The following is an 18,653-nucleotide window of genomic DNA, read 5'->3' on the forward strand; positions in this document are numbered from 1 at the left end:
CTTTCATGGGTATTGGGGAAATCTGAGATCCTTGATTTATTGGGGGATCCTCTCATGTCCCAGCATAAAGGTTTTTCATTCATTCAGGAGAGGTCTAACCTCTGACACGGTCACCACCCAATAGTGTGTTATTGTAAGTGAAACAACAGAGCACACCCATCCCTCTACCCATAAACATTAACTATCTTGGGGGGAAATCCAACACAAATGAAAGCACATCATGATCCTATTGAACCAAACGTAGAAGTTTGATTTTGTTTAGGATTAATTGGATCAAAAGACTAGAATGCAGTTAGTCAACAACACACACTGAATGCTTTATCAGAAAACCTAATGTTGGACACTTTATTTATCAGGAGATAGTACTGCTGCATTTCAGGTCTTACTCAAAGTTTCAAGAACTTCAAGTCCCTTCAGGGTTTCTAAGGAAAGAGTTGAATTTCAGGATGAGGAGCCAGAAGCAAAGGAGTAAGCTATTTTCTCAGACTTCTCCACCACAACCCTTCCCCCCCCTCTTTCCTCTTCTTCAGTATATTTCTCCATGCAAGAGAGTGACAGAAAGACAGCAGACATGATGGTGGCTATGGCTAAATGCAAGTAAGCAACACACACATTAAGAATTACCACTTGGTATGCAAGTCAGCCCATTTTCATGCAGAGTTCTAACTTAGCAGTGGTACATCCGTTCAGAGCAACCTAAAGCTGGCATGTAAGTGAGTCAGCTTCTATAGCAAGTGTGTTCATATCTGACAGGTCACAGGTGGGACATTTTCATGGGCTTTGCACATGGCCGTCAACCTGTTTCAGCCCTGAGTGTTGCGCACCAACAGAGTAGTAATAAACAGAGGTTGAAAATGTAGGAGAGAAAAGTGAAATTATCTTTCACCGGAGATAAATTAGAAGGGAAGGTTTGACACCACTTGTTAAATGATCAATAGATAGCCCACTTTTGTTAGTTTGTCATTAGCTGCAAACTAAGTACATGATGACCCGACACTCAAAGAAACCTCAGACACCCACAGTTGTTCAGTGAACTAATAAATGCTGGTTTATTCCAAACCCAGTAGCAGAGTGCATGCTTTGCATGCAGAATTCTCCTGTTCAGTTCCTGGTCTGGTTGGGAAAGGCCCCTACCTAAAATCCTGAAGAGTCAGTTACAAAATAATGAGCTTAATGGTTCACTATCAAGAAACTTTTCTACATAAGCTATGGTGACAGTTCTAAACAACATTGGCTTACATCATAATAGACAACCCATATGCTGAGGACCAGCTACAGACAAGTATACTGTTAAATGATGCTTTAAGAAGAAGACACTATTATAGATTGAGTGAGAGTGCACAGGGATAGTTTAGGTGTCTGTAACTTATTTTCGGGGGGGTGTTTATTGAAGTTTTCAGAATACAATAAAAGGAGCAAGCTAATCTACAGGAAAGAAACTAAAGGAAGACGGAATGGAAAAAGAATCTACAAGATCCTCCCTCGTCACTGTATCTTAACTTTCATCCCCTATAGAGGAAAATGTGCCTTTCCACCTCTCACCTGGGCTCATGATCTCCCCTTACTGGCCTCTCACACAGGGTCCAAACTATGGTTGTCATTTTTCAAAAAGTAAAGACTGGACACAAAGGGGAGGGAAGGCAAAGTTGTTGAGCGGAACGAAGAAGAAGAAGAAGAAGAAGAAGAAGAAGAAGAAGAAGAAGAAGAAGAAGAAGAAGAAGTAGTAGTTTCTAACTTATTTTTTTAAGAAAAATTGCCCAAAAAATCAACAACAATCCCAACACTTCAAATATGGGCTGCCATACACACAAGTGTTGTCTTGGACATTTTTGCCACTTTTCAATAATTTCACATGGGAGCCATTTTCAGTAGATGAATCCCAGCTATGTCCAGGAGATTACAGACATATGGCAGTCCTAGTCCACATTGCCCTTCACTTTTATCTGTACAGTGGTACCTTGATTCTCAAACAGCTTAGTTGTCGAACAAATCGGCTCCCAAATGCCGCAAACCCGGAAGCAAGTGTTCTGGTTTACAAATGTTTTTTGGAAGCTGAACATCTGATGCGGCTTCCATTTAAGTGCAGGAAGCTCCTGCAGCCAATCGGAAGCCGTGTCTTGGTTTTCGAAAGGTTTCCCAGAACAAATTAAGCCTGAGAACCAAGGTACCACTGTATACAGTTCTTACTTAATGAGACAGAGTAATAATATAAGAATAATAATAACAAAACTACCAAGGAAGATAAAAGTAAGGGGAGACAAAAGAGACAGAAATAAATAAAGGGACCTCCAATGATCTGTCTGTCAGTTGTGTGTACAATCTTTCTTCAAAATGGCCAAATGCTCAATCTAGGTTTTTCCAATACTCCTCCCTTTGCTGGATGTTGTTTTTCCAGTCCTCCACCAGTGCTCTCCGTGTAGAAAGTCTAAAGAATATTACCCAGTTCCTGCCTTCATGGTTATAAAACCTTTCCTCTATTATTTACGCCTATTATTTATTTTCATATTAAGTGTTTTTTAAATAATAAAAAAGTACAAACTTCTAATAGTCCTGTGCTATTTTTACACTCTGTGTTTTAACAGATTTGTTTTTATATTCTTTTTCTAAAATTCTATTACAACTTAATTACTTTTTAACTGTTGATATTTTATATGTCTTTTGCTATCTGTGTCCTATGCCTTTTTAAAATGCGTTTTTTGTGGAGGGGGGTGCTATTGGGTTGTTTTTTTATTATGTATTTTGTGATTTTATATCTTGATCTTATTCTGTGAGACCCCCGGTATAGGGCAATATATAAATTCAATTAATAATAATAATAATAATAATAATAATAATAATAATAATAATAATTCCCCCACCCTCCAAACACACACACAGTGCTGCCATGTGCCACACGTCATTCCACAAGTGCCGCTCTTGAACTTCTAGGGCTGGATTCAACTATTGAGTCCCACTAGCTGAAGACCACACAAGGACTTATCTTAGCATAACAGGGCTTTTCCTGCTCTTCCCCTCCTGTGAGACTCCACATAGGTTCAGGGTGGGATGTCAGGAGAAGCTCCAGAATAACATGCATGGGGGCAGAGAGGGGAAATGGTTCCATCATGGAAGCAGAAATACTTGTGTTGGTGAAACAACCAACTTAGTGCTACAATGAATTCCTCCTAGAGGCTCGACCACCAGTCTCAGAAAACTAAAAAGGTAAAAGGTAAAGGACGCCTGGATGGTTAAATCCAGTCAAAGGTGACTGAGGCTGCAGCACTCATCTCATTTTCAGGCCAAGGGAGCTGGCATTTGTCCACAGACAGCTTTCCGGGTCATGTGGCCAGCATGACTAAACCGCTTCTGGCGCAATGGGACACTGTGACTGAAGCCAGAGCACACAGAAACACTGTTTACCTTCCCACCACAGCGGTACTATTTATCTACTTGCACTGGTGTGCTTTCAAACTGGTAGGTTGGCAGGAGCTGGGACAGAGCCACAGGAGCTCACTCTGTCGTGGGGATTTGAACCGCCGACCTTCTGATCGGCAAGCCCAAGAGGCTCAGTGGTTTAGACCACAGCGCCACCAGTGTCCCTCATAGCCATGTAGGGATCCCACCTTAGGGGAGTAGATTGAGCTTGACCTTCTGGTGACTTTCAGTGCCCATTGTCAGGCTGAAAGGCAAGATATGAATATTTCAAATAAACCAATGAACAAAACAAACATTGGTTCAGCTTTAATCATGGAGAACCTCTGAATAGATCATTATCTAAAGTGGGCTACAGTCCAATTCACAATTCTGAGTTGTGTTTAAACTGGGAAACTAATTTCCTTCTGACTAAGAGGAAGTGCAGCTTAAGAGGACAGCAAAATTAAATGATGCCAAGAGAAAGCAAAACACAGGATTACTGATGCTACTGTAAACTAGATGGATCCCCCCCCCCCACGACTCAGCTCAGCTCCTTTTGGAACCTTGCCAAGGAGCAAACCGTCAAGGGGGAACTTCATGTAAACACCATGAGAATACAGCAACGAAATTAAGGACGCAAACCTAACACTTGATGTATGCTAAAGAGCTATGGAATCCAGTGGTACCTCGGGTTACAGACACTTCAGGCTACAGATGCTTCAGGTTACAGACTCTGCTAACCCAGAAATAGTACCTCGGGTTAAGAACTTTGCTTCAGGGTGAGAACAGAAATCATGTTCCGGCGGCACGGCAGCAGCAGCGGGAGGCCCCATTAGCTAAAGTGGTGCCTCAGGTTAAGAACAGTTTCAGGTTAAGAACGGACCTCCAGAACGAATTAAGTACTTAACCCGAGGTACCACTGTACAGTAAAAATCGCACAATGGTGGGGGAACATGAGGCACGCCAGCACAATGGTTCAGAAACCTTGAAAGAATGCCACGGTGGTGCCATCATCGAAGCACAGAATTGTAGTCATTCTACAAGCCAGCACCCAAATTGAGGCAGAGCCATGGAAGCTACAAAGCAGCTGTCACCACATCCCAGCCCTTCAGCCCCCAATCATGCACCCCACAGCAATGGAACTTTATGCTGACAATAAAACTGGCCCTCCCCACTGAGCTCATTAAATGGGGGGAAATGAACACCACCCTTCCTGGCACGACTCATGATTAACTGGCACCAGGACCTCTGCACTCAATCACAGCGCATTGGTAAACTACTCTGGGAGCCTTTCCTCTGCTGAAGAGCAGGGTAAAGGTGCTTTGAAATACAGTGGTACCTCAGGTTACATACGCTTCAGTTTACATATGCTTCAGGTTACAGACTTCGCTAACCCAGAAATAGTGCTTCAGGTTAAGAACTTTGCTTCAGGATGAGAACAGAAATCATGCTCCGACAGCGCAGCGGCAGCAGCAGGAGGCCCCATTAGCTAATGTGGTGCTTCAGGTTAACAACAGTTTCAGGTTAAGAACGGACCTCCAGAACAAATTAAGTACTTAACCCGAGGTACTACTGTAAACGCTCAGTTTTTGAACAAGAAGTACAGTGGTACCTCGCAAGACGAATGCCTCGCAAGACAAAAAAACTCGCTAGACGAAAGGTTTTTCCGTTTTCGAGTTGCCTCGCAAGACGAATTTCCCTATGGGCTTGCTTCGCAAGACGAAAACGTCTCGCGACTTTGTTTCCTTTGTCTAAATAATAATTTGCAAGACGAAAAATTCGCTAGACGGCAAAACTTGCGGAACGAATTAATTTCGTCTTGTGGGGCACCACTGTATTCTTGTGTTTGTTGCACGCTTGAAATACTTTTATCTTTCTGCCACAGCGGTACCTATTTATCTACTTGCACTGGTGTGCTTTCGAACTGCTAGGTTGGCAGGAGCTGGGACCTGTTAGAGGGGGATTTTCCACTGGTGGCAGATGACAGAAGACTGATACACCATGAGACCGGTGTAAAACCAAATTAAATAAGGACTTTATTTCAAAACAACAAATAGCAAAGCTTGTGGGTGTTTTTCCTGCAGGCAGGTTCAAACTGCAGCTTTTCTCCTTTTGTAGCCATGGCGAGGTGCACCCAATCAGCCCACATAAACTGTTCTTAAAGGTACAAACATCTTTACTGTTTCTGTGCAGAATGTTTCTTTCCCAACAGGACCGAGCAATGGGAGCTCACCCCATCGCGGGGATTCGAACCACCGACCTTCCGATCGGCAAGCCCAAGAGGCTCAGTGGTTTACACCACAGCGCCACCCGCGTTTCCGTGCGCTCTGGCTTACGTCATGGTGTCCCTTTGCGCCAGAAGTGGTTTAGTCATGCTGGCCACATGACTCGGAAAAACTGTCTGTGGACAAACTTCAGCTCCCTCGGCCTGAAAGCGAGATGAGCACCGCAACCCCATAGTCGCCTTTGCCTGGACTTATCCGTCCAGGGGTCCTTCACCTTTACCTTTTACCTTTCTGTTGTTCTCATCTGCTGTGGCTTCCTTTCCTGCACATTTCTGTGCTGCCCTTCCCTGTGCTTAAAAATCAAGGACGGTGTAGCCCTTGCAAAGTACACGACAACTAAGCAAGCCAGCAGCGTTATACTCACAGATTAAAGATTTTCTTTTCAGCTGAATCCTTGGGGACTGTATATCCTGTCACAGAGGAAGTGCTATGTTTCTTACTCTCTATTCCTTAAACAAAAAGGGAAAACAGGAGAACTTTCTAATGCCACAAGAAGAATGCCAACTTTATATTGACACCCCCCTGGACCCCAATATAGAACTCTGGAGAGCTGTCCCTTCCCCCAGGGGCTCCTAGATTAGACAGTAAAATGCCCCTCGCTAGATGCTCCTGGGTTGTATTTTTCAGTCCTCTGAGTTGTAGATAAATAGCCCTCTCTCTGTCAAAACATCTGCCACACAGGCTTCCTCTGGGCTTGGGAATCTGCAACTCTCCCTTCCACTTTCTCTGATGAATTGTGAGGCTTCTCTTTTTCACTCTCCAGTCAAGGTGACTGCTTACGAAGGGGAGACTCATGCGGTTTCTTAGGCAACTTGGTGGGAGAAAGGATAGGATCTTCAGAAGAAACTCATTGGCTGTACGAAAAGGGCAGCAAAACTTCACTCAACCATTGCCTATTTCCCCCCCTGGATGTAGAAGTTACAGATGGGGCACTTCAACGGCTCGCACCCTGCCAACTGCTTCGTAGATTTCACTGCAACTCTGAGTACACCGTTTAACCAAACCCCTTACAAGCCTTAGTGCAAAAACAGACATAAAGTCAACAACACACCTTGTCATTTTTTTGGAAGGCATTTATTAGGCATGAAAACTTAGCATGATGCTCTGCAAGGGTATCTTTAAAGCAGGATGGACAAAAATCAATTTTTTAATTTAAAAAATATATAAAAATCAGATTTTTTATTTAAATCGGATTTTTTTTATTTAAATCAGATTTTTAAAATTAAATACTTTTGGAGGAAAAAATCTTTCTAAAGATAGTTTTCTATTTAAGTTACATTATAGTCCAAAGGCTATTCATCAGGAAATAAGGATTTGTTTTAAGTTTTTCATTTGTGCTAAAACTCAGTCGTGAGTTTTTTTAAAAAACAACAACATTTAACCACATCAGTTGACAAACATGGATACATATTCTGTAATGTTATTGCTTTAGTTAAATAAATTGTTGTTAAGGAAATTACTATTTTTCTCCTTCCAATAAAATACAGCAGAAAAGTTGTTAACTTATTAAACCTCACAATAATTTCATAATTATTTGTCTATGTATTTCTAATAGTATAACCAAATCAGTAATTTTTGATATAACTGTAAAAGCTACTCTGAAAATTTATTATTCCAAAAATGAAACCTTCCTCTGGTTGTAAATATTAAGATTATACCAGCAAGAATGAGTCTTTCTGTTAAAAAAAAATGATTTAAATCAAGTCTTACTGACTAGTGATTTAAATCATGATTTAAATTGATTTGATTTAAATCAAACCCACCCTGCTTTAAAGCAAAACAGCTAATTAACAGCAAAAGCACGAGCCATTTTAAATATCTGTCTCAGCAACGTGAGCTTTGGGATTAAAGCATCTGCTTATGAAACATCCATTTGAAATATATTGGGTCTAGTTATGCTAATTGATTTTCTAACCTTTACTATAGCCATAATATATATGTAAAGCAAATGGAATTCACCAATTGTGGATCCTTATGGAGCCAAATGGCACAAATCACACACTAGGGAGAATCCTTGAGGTTGCAAAAGTACAGGCAAACTTTAGGGGCTAAAACCATAAGAGGTAAAGGTAAAGAGACCCCTGACCATTAGGTCCAGTTGTGGCCGACTCTGGGGTTGCGGTGCTCATCTCGCTTTACTGGCCGAGGGAGCCAGCGTACAGCTTCCGGGTCATGTGGCAAGCATGACTAAGCCACTTCTGGAGAACCAGAGCAGCGCATGGAAACGCCATTTACCTTCCCGCCGGAGCGGTACCTATTTATCTACTTGCACTTTGACGTGCTTTTGAACTGCTAGGTTGGCAGGAGCTGGGACCGAACAATGGGAGCTCAACCCGTTGTGGGGATTCGAACCGCCAACCTTCTGATCGGCTAGTCCTAGGCTCTGTGGTTTAACCCACAGCGCCACCCGCGTCCCTAAAACCATAAGAAGGGGACCCCAAAAGAGCCCAATGAAGCCCAGGAATAATAGCTGACCCCTGGAGGCAATGACCACAGAACAGAAAACCAGAAAGGGGGGTGAATGGAGTGGTTGGAAACCTCCATGGGAGAAATTCCTATTTATTGTTTCAGCAACTAAGTTCCATTTAATTAAAAAACGCCCAAGGTTGTATCCAACATTAGTCACACTTAACATAGACCCACTGAAATTAATGGTCATGACATATTTGGGTCCATAATGTCACCGGGTTGACTTTGAACAAATCTTAGTGGGCTACAATCCTAAATCTTCAATCTGTCACTTACGGTCAAGAGCTTGGGTGTAACCTTCGATGCCTCCCTCTCTATGGAGGCGCAGGTTGAAGCTACAGCAAAGGTGGCATTTTTCCAGCTCCGCCGTATTAAGCAGTTGGTCCCTTACCTTTCTCGCCCCGATCTGGCTACAGTGATCCAAGCGATGGTCACCTCCAGGCTTGATTACTGTTATTCGCTCTATGCGGGGCTCCCCTTGAAGCTGACTCAGAAACTCCAGCGGGTGCAGAATGCCGCGTCAAGACTCCTTACGGTGTCCTTGCCGCGGGATCACATTCATCCACTGCTTTACCAGCTGCACTGGCTCCCGGTGGAGAACAGGGTCAGGTTTAAGGTGCTGGTTTTGACCTTTAAAGCTCTATGCGGCCTAGGACCCTCGTACCTATGGGACCGCCTCTCCTGGTATGCCCCGCGTAGGACCTTAAGGTCCATAAATAACAACACTTTGGAAGTCCTGAGCCCCAAGGAGGTTACGATTGGCCTCAACCAGGGCCAGGGCCTTTTCAGCTCTGGCCCTGGCCTGGTGGAATGCCCTACTACAGGAGATCAGGGCCCTGCGGCATTTGACATCTTTCCACAAGGCCTGCAAGACAGAAGTGTTCCATCTGGCCTTTGGGCTGGACTCAGTCTAACCCCCCCTCCTATTTATTTATTTTTGATGGAACCCCTTATGTGCGATTTGTATATAAATTTTCCCTCGGCTCTTTTTGCTGGCCCATGTAGGACCAGCATGGATAGTTGGCCCCGGTGAATATTTGACATTTTCTCCCCTTATGGCTTTGATTTATAGGCTACCACAAAATGAGGCTGCATTTTAAGCTGCATTTTAAACTGTATTCTAAGATATTTTAATCAACTTTTTTAAAAAAATAAAATAAAAATGTTTTTAATGTATTTATATTCACTGTTAGCTGCCCTGAGCCTGGACTTGGCCAGGGAGGTTGAGGTATAAATAAATTATTATTATTATTATTATTATTATTATTATTATTATTATTATTATTATTATCAACCGGCACTATCAAACTGACAATCCAAGTTTCCTTTCAGAAGGCCTTTCCCTCTCGGAGTGCTGCAGGTTTATTTATTCTGACAATCAATGGAATGATTCTAAATCATTTCACAACCATTATTATAGCAGCTTACAATCAATTATAGAACAACTGTATACACAACTATATAATCACATTGACATCTAACCACAGTTTGTGTTGTCGCAGTATCAGCCTCCTTCACTGTTGCCTGGCATCCTCTTCGCAATACAGTGGTGCCCCGCAAGACGAATGCCTCGCAAGACGAAAAACCCGCAAGACGAAAGGGTTTTCCGTCGCGGAGGCGCTTCGCAAGACGAAGTTCCCTATGGGCTTGCTTCGCAAGACGAAAACGTCTTGCGAGTCTCGCCCTTTTTTTCCGCTTTCCCCCCCTTTTTCAAAGCCGCTAAGCTGTTAATAGCCTTTTAACAGCTTAGCCGCTAAGCCCGCTAAGCTGCTAATAGCGCTAAATCGCTAATAGCGCTAATCCGCTTAGCCGCCAATGGGGTTGCTTTGCAAGACAAAAAAACCGCTAGAAGAAAAGAATCGCGGAACGGATTCTTTTCGTCTTGCGAGGCACCACTGTACTCCTCTCTCCCATTGAAACAACATGTGTTCAGTCTCTGCTACTGGAGAACACATCCTCTCCCATGTACGGCTCAGCCACACTGCCATCCGAAGCATGCCCCTTAACTCCAGATTCACTTTACAGAAGGCTGTGCAAAGCAGAGGGCTTTTGCAAGCGCAACAGAGGAAGCCCATCATGGCTTACGCTAGCTACCTCCACTGATAGGATTTTAAATTTAACTCATTCTCTGGGAGGAGCAAGAACTCTGCATAGATGTAGATGCCTTAATTTGCACACAGAAATGTAGGTAAAGGACCCCTGGATGGTTAAGTCCAGTCAAAGGCGACTATGGGATTGTGGCGCTCATCTCGCTTTTAGGCTGAGGGAGCCAGCATTTGTCCACAGACAACTTTCTGGGTCAAGTGGCCAGCATGACTAAACCGCTTCTGGCACAACGGGACACCGTGAGGGAAACAAGAGTGCATGGAAACGCCATTTACGGTACCTATTTATCTACTTGACCTGGTGTGCTTTCGAACCGCTAGGTTGGCAGGAGCTGGGACAGAGCAATGGGAGCTCACCCCTTCACACAGACTTGAACTGCCAACCTCACAATCAGCAAACACGAGATGCTCAGTGGTTTAGACCACAGCGCCACCCACATCCACTTCCTGTAAGTAGAGAGGCCCTGTAATAGATGGATTGCCTACTTGCCTGCTCTTTGCCTTGCCTGTTGCTTCTCTGTTCACATGCTGCTGCCCATCTCAGGGAGATGACCACTACAGTCATACTTCTGCTGACCACCTCACTAAGAGAAGAACATACAGAGTCCACCATCTGCTCCCAACTAAGCCCACCTCACCGAGAAAGAGATTGTGCTGACATGTACCTGCTTTTGGCAGCTTCCACAAGAGAAATAAATATTCTGCTGACATGTTACTGCCTGCCTGAGTGGAAGAGGAATGAAGAGGAATGAATGCTGCACCCCACAAGATGATGCTTCCTGCCTGAAGGACAGGGGCTGCCCACTATGGCCCATGCTAGCCACCTGAGGGAGAAAAACTGGCCACTGTGATCTCATGCTGATGCTGCCTATTTCACAGACTGGCCACTGTGCTCTCACACGGATGTGTCCAACCAGAAGGAGAGACAAAGGCCATTGTGATGTCATGCTCATGCTGAAGGAGAGAGGAACTGGCCAATGTACCAGCCCACAACTACTGTTCACCTGAATAACAAGGAGACACTGCCTGGCACGCCAACACATTGCTCACCATGTTCATGAGTATTATGTCCTTTGCACCTTGGACCAGACTGCGGTTTCTTAACTTGCTTTTACTCTCCTGTTCCTGCATATTAGGTTCCCTTACCAGAGGTCTATAATAACAATGAATCAACCACATTTATTTGTACACAAAAGATAGGTAAAGGTAAAAGGTAAAGGACCCCTGGATGGTTAAGTTCAATCAAAGGCGACTATGGGGTTGCGGCACTCATCTCACTTTCAGGCCAAGGGAGCCGGCATTTGTCCACAGACAACTTTCCGGGTCATGTGGCCAGCAGGACTAAACTGCTTCTGGCACAACGGAACACCGTGACGGAAGCCAGAGTGCATGGAAATGTCGTTTACCTTCCCGCCAATGTGGTACCTATTTATCTACTTGCACTTTTTGGAGTGCTTTCGAACTGCTGGGTTGGCAGGAGCTGGGACAGAGCAACAGAAGCTCACCCCGCTGGGGGGATTTGAACCCACTGGCAGAGGAAGAGGAATGCGGGGGGAGCGTACAGCCCCCGGCAGCACGATCCCAGTGTGGTGCCATTGCGGCTGCCCCCCCCCCCCCCCCCGTGCTGGGTGCCATGCCCCTGCAGGCAGCATGCCATGCCCACACCTGCTCTCCGCCCCCCCAGTGCCAGAGCATGAAGTTCCACCACTGTTTGAACCTCCAACCTTCTGATCAGCAAGCCCAAGTGGCTCCGTGTTTTAGACCACAGCGCCACCTGCGTCCCACAGGCATTGCAATTCATTAGCTCTGACTATATATATATATATATATATATATATATATATATATATAGCACTGTCCCTATCAGTCTTCAGCAGTCATTTGCATTACTTAAGGTTAGGTTGGAGGAGCTTCATTTTGTAAACTTTTTTAAAAAAGAATTTCCATGCAAAAAGAAGAGCTGATCTTAACATATGGCAGAGTGAGACGACTGCATCAGGAAGCTGATTTGGGTTGTTATGAAAGAGGCAGAATTTTTTTATCTGAGTAATTTATTATTATAGTAGTCTTACTGTCAGGGAGTGGGATTTTCTGCCTCAAGAGCCTTGGGTACTACAAACCTTGCCTGGAGTGGTGGGACAAGTGCCAGATTTATGTATAAGTTAAACAAGCTATAGTTCAGGGCCCCACTTTCTTGGGGGCCCCCAAAAAAATTAAAGGGGGAAAAACTGGATGTACATTTCCAAAATATAAGATACAAAAACAAATAAAATAAAATCTATATACAGCAACAGTGTTTTGTGTTGTGTAGGCTCCTATGATGTAAGTAATGGGCCCCACCTGCTAGCCTGTCCCCTAACATATCACTGGTTAGATCCCTATTAGGTCCATAAATTACCATATAGCATATATTCAACACAAAAACAGCAACAATTTGTTGTTGACAAAGGACAGCTGGACATACAAAGGGCCCCATTACCTTCAGTAGCTTAGGGCCTCATCAAACCTAAATCCGGCCCTGGGTGGGACCCTCCATGTTCTGCTCTGCAAAATGTCATGGGCCAGCCCTGCCACACACAAACCTTTAGCACCTTTATCATTCCAGCCTCACAGATCGATACTTCTGGAGAACACTTTTCACAGCACTTAGTGTTTACTACTAGAGGGAAGCTGTTTATCTCTGCTCTGAAAAGCAGAGAAATTGCATCTCCAGGGTAACATTACCTAAGCTTGTTTTTTTAGCAAACAACACTCTGATGTCACTCTTCTCTGACATCATTAATCGCCACAGAAACCTCTTCAGACCAACCTCAAGCCTGAAATAAATACTGTCAATCCATACAAATTGGAGGGTAACCCAGAATAAAGATTCTGCAGCTGCCAACTGAGGCCAAGAAATATAAAGGGGAGGGGGAGAGAGAAATAAACTGCTGCAATTAAACTGGGCTTCCTCTCGGTCACCAAAAACCTAAGGTAAACCTTCCGACTTAAAGCACACACAGATATTTTAATTATCTCAGACTCAAAATCAGTTCTAACAAAACAAAGCACGGCATACGTTGATGCATTAGTGATTAGTACCACACAAATGGGGAGGAGAGCAAGGTTTTATTAGATATGGTCTTACTATCAATTTTCGTGGCATTATCAGATTACATAAAGGCCAGCTGGGAAAAACAAAAAGGCCTTTCTAATAAAATGCTCATTAATCTTTCCTCTCCAAAAGCACCCGTCCTAAATGGAGAGCAACCAGATGGATCTTGTTGTTCAACGACACATACGGCTTTTGCCATCCTAGAACAGCCAGTCACCACGGCTAAGCTGCCTGATCACTACGGACTCAAAGTACCGTATTTTTTGCTCTATAAGACTCACTCTTCCCCTCCTAAAAAGTAAGGGGAAATGTGTGTGTGTCTTATGGAGCGAATGCAGGCTGTGCAGCTATCACAGAAGCCAGATCAGCAAGAGGGATTGCTGCTTTCACTGCATAGTGATCCCTCTTGCTGTTCTGGCTTCTGAGATTCAGAATATTTTTTTTTCTTGTTTTCCTCCTCCAAAAACTAGGTGCGTCTTGTGGTCTGGTGTGTCTTATAGAGCGAAGAATATGGTATCTTCTCCAAGAGCAACATTACAACTTGCAAATGCATTTGGTGGAATTCTGCAGATGTGAGCGCTTCACGCTATTAACATTAACTGAGCCATACAGTTAATGTTTAACTGTTCTTTTGTTTCCTAAACAATGGTTAAGAATCCAACTGTACATTGAAAAAGTGATTTCCCTTGTCAAGCCTTGCCCCCAGAAGAACAAGGGCACCAAGGAGACTTGCTTGCAAACACAAAGGCTGAAAATGCAAGGAAGCACAACTCTTGTGATTAATGCAAACCATGGTTTGGATCACTCTTCAAGCCAACTCCAAACTGTGAGGTTTAGGTATTTAGACATAATGGCTTGGTTCGCACATCATGGTAAGTTTTCCCTAACATTACAGACCACGGTTAAGGAGGAGATACCTTAAAACAATAATTTAAATGTTCACTCAGCTGACATGTAAACATTCATATACGTAGTGTGGAAATCTTCGCAAAAGTTTGCAGTGAATTCTTTGAAGGCAAAACATTGAGGCCAGCAGTCTGCTTAAGAGCAAAGTTGCCAGCATTCATCTGAGACTCGCTGACAAGCTGTACGAGTTAATCTGGTCTGTGACCGTTTAATAAAATTTGATTTGATTCATCTGAGACTACACCTCCCTTGGCACAGCTTATATGCAAGCAGACAACATCAGGAAGGTTTTTCCAAAGATAAGAAGGGAACCTCCCACTCTTAGCAAGATTATATTGATATCAGATAAGGCAGACATTGTTCTCAGGGTCAATAAGACATTAAAGTCAATGCATAATGCATCTAGGCAATTTTGCCAGTTTCGAGTGGGGGCTGTTATCCAAAACTAACAACTTTTTTCCCCTAGATCAAACTTTCTGCCTCCTGGTTGGTCGTTCAGGAAAGGAGCATTGCACAATTTAATGCTCCATTCCATCATCCAAAAACAATGGTTCAAAGGAAATACCGTCAATTGTTGGGCCATTAACCCAATTAACCCACTAGTAATGGAATAAGCAGAGGAAAATATCATTGTGTATTGTGAATCAAAAGAGTTAACGTCGCAAAACAGGGAAGATTTCATCTATAAGAGTTACGTTTCACTCCTAAATCCTGGAAGCCCTGAAACGTGGCTGCAAATTGGTTTCACAAAAGCCCAGATTATATCCAGGAAATGGAATCAGCAAAAGTATAAAACATACATTAGAGACATGAAGCATGTAGAGTATAAAACACAGATGATTGTGCAAGTGTATTACTGTGTGGAATTTAAAATGACCTTTCCACTAAGCATGCCACTTTTCTTATTGCACTTCTGAGATTCATTAAAGGAAATCCCCCTTTATTTTAATGATCATATATAATAGTCTTGCAACAAAAATTTAGAGGAGTGTGTACAGAGGGAAACGAAATGCAAAAAAGAGCAGGTAGTGATAACTACCTGAAAACATAATAGTTACAGTGACCAATTATCAAAGCAGCAGAGCGATCTCACATTCCACATAGCTTCCAGAATCAAACACAAGCTGACAAAAACCCAAGTCAAACAGACAGTATTACTGAGCTACAGATGTTAGTTTAACTAAGGATGTTATCTGTGCTGATCTTTAAGGGCTTTATTTACCCTAAATGCTACTTGCAGCCTTTGCACCAAGGGGTGAAAACAACATCGGCTATTTGCAAACCCCTTATTTTAATTAACGTGCAAGTTCCCACAGTACCAAAGGCATGGAGCAAGAAAGCATTCAGGACAAATTCAAAGAGGCGAGGTCTACTGATGACGAATGAAGCCACAGCTCTAGAGAACTGCTGGCTTTTATTTTATTTTACAAAGGGAATCGGCCCTCACGCGTTTCTTCACAGGTGATGCTGTGGCAAAGCCATCTCATCCGCAACTTCTAGAGATGGGGAAAGGAGGCAGAGAACTTGTAGTGACGGTAACAAGAGGACCAGGCAAGGGAAATTCGACAGCTGAGATAAGTGCTCACCCCAACTTGGCAGGCAGCAGAGATGGGGAGGCATTTTGGTGGTCTCTGGGGCAGCCTGTGAACAAGTGCAAAGGGTTTGCCCCACCTACCAGCAGTGGCCAACATGTTCATTGCTACTGGGTGCCATTCCCCCCCCCTTTTTATTGACCAACAGGGTGCCAATGTGAGGCCACCACTTCCTCTGAAGGCCCCAACTTCTATTCCCAGCAAGTCCAGGTAGGGTCAGGAGGAATTCCTGGCTGAAACCAAACTTAGCGGGCCAGTGGTCAAAGAATCAATGGTCTAAGGCAGGTATAAGGCATGTTCCTAGGATTTAGCTTCTTAATACAGTGGTACCTCATGTTAAGAACTTAATTCATTCTAGAGGTCCGTTCTTAACCTGAAACTGTTCTTAACCTGGGGTACCACTTTAGCTAATGGGGCCTCCCACTGCCACTGCACGATTTCTGTTCTCATCCTGAAGCAAAGTTCTTAACCCGAGGTACTACTTCGGAGTTAGCGGAGTCTGTAACCTGAAGCGTCTGCAACCCAAGGTACCACTGTCCTACGTTTGAGATTTGGCTACATGGGGACATATGAAGCCAAGTCAGAACAAGACCATTAAATGGGGCTTTAACTTGTTGATAAACAGAAATGTTGGGAGGAGTTGGCTGTGCAAACCAGTAGTGCCCACGTTTTCTTCCATACAACCCCCCACCCTTTCTGAAAAAAGGTATGCCCCCCCCAAACAGCCAAACCTTTGCTTGCAGGCTTCTAAAACTACTACTGGTGTAATTTTACAGAACAATGCTAACTATGTCTACTCAGGAAGTAAGTCCTTTTGATTTCAATGGGGCCTACTTTCAGGTAAGCAAGGCTGGGAGTGCAGCTTTAGATTCTTAGAAAACAAGATTGCAAAGAATCCCCTGGACTTCCTTTTCCTTCCTCCCCATTATGAATCCTATTGTTAGTAATTTCCTCCTGCATCTTTTATAATAATCTGTCAGGGAACTGCCATCAGTGCCGGAGGGAGAGAGCAAGCTCCAGAGGGATCCCAGGGATTGGGAGAGGCAGCCCATCTTCTGGGGAAGGGAATCAGCTTAGCTCCAGTGGAGAAGGGGGGCAGATGGGGGAATCAGAGAGGCGGTCACATGACTCCTTGCCGGGGACCAGCGGGGAGAGGAAGGGTCCTCCGCTGCCTACGCCCTCCTTGCGCAGAAGGCTTCCGCGCAGGGAAAGTAGGAGGAGACTGGGCATCAAAGAACTTATTTGCTAGAAGAAGTTTAAGAAACGCCCACTGACGGATTCTGCCAGCGATTGAGACAGCCACGGGTGAGTGGCTGTCCGGACAGGAAAGGTTCACTCAGGCAACCCAGCCAGGTGTTGGCACAGGCTTACGCACTAGCAACCCCTAGAACCATTACATAATCCAAATCGTTTACATCTCTATTATATCCAAAATTCACCATTTAACTACAAATGTTATTCCAATCCTACTAATGATCTTAACTGTTTACAGTGGTTTTTAGGTAAATTATAAATTATAAATTTTCCCCATTCCTTATTAAAATTTTGGTCTTCTTGATTTCTGATTCTTCCCATCATTTTTTGTCATTTTGGCATCATCTTAAATTTTGACCCAGCTAAGAGATCTGAGGTTCACAATAAATAAACAGAATAAAAAACACTCAGGAATCAGACCTGATACTACCTTTAGATGACAGCAACGTCTATTTCCCTTGATAGCTGGTAGCTGAGAGATCGTTCTCCAAAGATATATACATATTCTGAGATGTGCAAGTCTAGTTTCTCCAATCAGCACCAAGGGAGTACAAGTTTCCCCAACCCAAAGTAGCAATGTGATATATTAGATTAGAGCTGCAAAAATAAATTGCCTCCTGAGGTTTCTTTCAGATGCTGCCAGATTCACTTGCTATAACCCCTGACACCTTCTGTTGCTCATGGCCTGTTCTCTTGCTGCGTATAAGGAGCTGTGATGAATCTGATGCCTTTGTAACCGGGTAATTAGCTGGAAGGAGCAAGCTAAAGATTAAAGGGGCTTTTGCCAGTTTCAGCTCAAGAGCCAGGAGGGCAATCCCTGCCTGAAGCAATGCATACCATTTATGCTAAAGTTTCCTGATGTGATAGGAATTTTGAGGTCTTAGATATATGGTAATGTTCATGACCGCACGTACATAGATCAGCACAGGAAGACCAACCTGAAGCCATTTTGATTCCTAAACTGAGCAAATGTTTTCTCTGCAAGGTCAAAGTGGAAAAGCCTCCCCATTGTCTTTTCCTTCACAAATCCTGCCTTAAGGATATGTCTGTGTCTGAATAGGGTGTGAGCCTGTGACCTTGTCCAGGAACTAAGTATTTATCACTACAAAAGAATGGCCAGGCTCCCCAGGCAATCCAATCAAGTAACCTGCCATACAGGAGATAAACAACAAGAGAAAACAATATTCAAATTTCTGTTTTAGACCGCCTTTTCTGTGATGTAGGTGTGATGTATCTGAGGGTGGGAACCTATGTAAGGACTCTATATGGGCTCTTGGATACCCCATAAGGGAAAAGGGCAATTTTTGTTTACAACACTGACACCAATAAAATCAAACATGAGCTCTTGTTTGCTTCTCCACATACTTCCCAAACCTCCCGAAGCATGGTTTATGATTCATACAATGGTGGCAAGTTTGCACCATTGTGTATAAACAGGAAACTTACCAAGTAGCACTTATCCAACTGTTATGTTTGAGTGGCCAGGGATACTTTTCTTTCTGCAAGAAACAAAATAGCGAAAAGTGTTGTTTACAAAAGCCCCATTGTGCAAAGC

The 18,653-nt window shown here is 43.6% G+C and overlaps 1 protein-coding gene across 10 annotated transcripts in view; it reads right to left on the minus strand.

Moving 5' to 3' along the window:
- Positions 1-18,653, minus strand: part of PLCB4 (phospholipase C beta 4) — a 219,958-nt gene that overhangs the window by 103,298 nt on the left and 98,007 nt on the right. For 7 of the 10 annotated variants that reach the window (XM_077926467.1, XM_028722213.2, XM_077926466.1 and 4 more), the window contains exon 3: positions 18,545-18,597. The exons of the other annotated variants lie outside the window; for them this stretch is intronic. The gene's annotated coding sequence lies outside the window, so the exon portion shown is untranslated. The remainder of the gene's footprint in view (positions 1-18,544; positions 18,598-18,653) is intronic. 10 annotated transcript variants of the gene reach the window in all.

This window comes from Podarcis muralis, chromosome 3, assembly GCF_964188315.1.
Source record: "Podarcis muralis chromosome 3, rPodMur119.hap1.1, whole genome shotgun sequence".
Classification (NCBI taxonomy): Eukaryota; Metazoa; Chordata; class Lepidosauria; order Squamata; family Lacertidae; genus Podarcis; species Podarcis muralis.